This window comes from Apteryx rowi, unplaced genomic scaffold (genome assembly GCF_003343035.1).
Source record: "Apteryx rowi isolate R43461 unplaced genomic scaffold, aptRow1 scaffold_0, whole genome shotgun sequence".
NCBI lineage: Eukaryota > Metazoa > Chordata > Aves > Apterygiformes > Apterygidae > Apteryx > Apteryx rowi.
This window is the reverse complement of record NW_020447195.1, coordinates 3,379,236-3,380,899: the sequence shown is the minus strand read 5'-3', so window position 1 is coordinate 3,380,899 and position 1,664 is coordinate 3,379,236.

Here is a 1,664-nt window from a genome sequence, read left to right as displayed (position 1 = left end):
CAGGGCTGCGCCGCCGCCGCCGCCGGCTGCGGGCGCTGGGGAAGTTGGCAGGATGCTCGTGTGCTCGGGGCTCGCGCTGGCTAAAGGGGGAAAACGCGGGGCCCGGAGCACATGGAGGGTCCGTGGCGCTGCTGCGAGGCTCCTGCGTGGGGCTCCGTGGAGGACGTTAGTGACTGTTTAGAAACTTGGCGGTGGCTTGTGGTGCCGTTTGCTTTGTAAACTTGCATGGCTTTTTGCACACTCTGAGTGCATGGCAGTAGTGGTAGAAACTTTAACGGTGTGAGGCATTACTGAAGTATCGAATGCTTTGTCTGTGGCAATAGGCAAGACCCTGGATAACTGGGCACTTTGACATTTTGATACACTTTGTGTACTGAATGTGTGTAAACCGCTCGATAGGTGTGAAAGAGGTTTTGATTCTTTTTAGAAAAATGACAACCTTTACTTTTCCAGGCTGTTTTTACTAGCTATGCTCTTATTATTTTACTATTATTTCATGCTTTTATTTGGAGGAAAAACATGCATTTGAGATGATGGAGACGCATGATTCCTACCTGTGAGCATAGTATGGGTTGATATAAGTGTGGCTACTGGGTAGCATTTTGTCATGCAGGCTGCCAGCATTCAGTTTCCTTTTTCAGGATCTCAACCTGATGTTTGGAAAAACTTTCACTTGGGGAGGTTGATAACAGTTTTGAGGGTTACAAAGCTTTGTCACAGTTACCATCCTTCCAGGTGAGAAAGATGGGTCATTCCTTTAAAGAATCATTTTTTGCTTTTAATAACGAAACCAACACAATCAATGCTTAGTTCCTTTTTAGATGTGCATTTATAGATGTTGGGCAGTAATTTGATATCAGCAGATCCACATCTAACATGATATTTGTCGAAATCTTAAAGCATTGAAAAGAAAGGACAGAAGAAAAACATACTCTTGCTAGTAAAAATTGCACCTGAGGTTGATTCATTGTAACATGGTTGTTACATCTTTGCTGAAGACGCTTACAGTAAATGCTTAAGTCAAAACAGAGGTGTCCTTTTTGACACAACTGATAACTTTCTATCTTCCAAAAATAAGAAGGTTGTTTTTTGTGCTTGTTTTAAACAGTAAACTGCCCTTTACTAAAATTAATATTATTTGTTCTTAATTATTTTAATTTTTTTTTACTTTTTGTTATCTAATAAAAATGGGGACAGCTCAGATTTTTGCAAATTGCTACATTTTTAATGCTCTTTTTTAATGTAGTTATTTTTAACTTGAGGTGATGGCTCATGGGAGAGGTTTATAGAAAATATCTCTTTAAGGGTACTGCCATTTATGCTTGAAAGTATATTGTGTGGAACTGTTAAAGTTCAATAGTCATTAAGAGCCTGTGAGATCATTTGTGTTAAGTTTTAGGAGGGAGATGTCATTTGGAGATGCAAGAGATGGGAAAGGTAAAAGGTGGTTGCATTTGCTTGTAGGTAACAGACAAGTTGTGAGCAGTGTCTGCTGCTCAATATGCTTAGGAATGAAAACCCTTCACAAGAAAGGAACTTCTTGACTGTTTTGGAAGGTGTGTGCACTACAGTGTTAAGCATTAGCTGCACAAACAAAACGTAGAGAAAGACTGTATGCTCTTCAGGATGAGATGAATAACTTAATTTTTTTTCTGTATATGTAG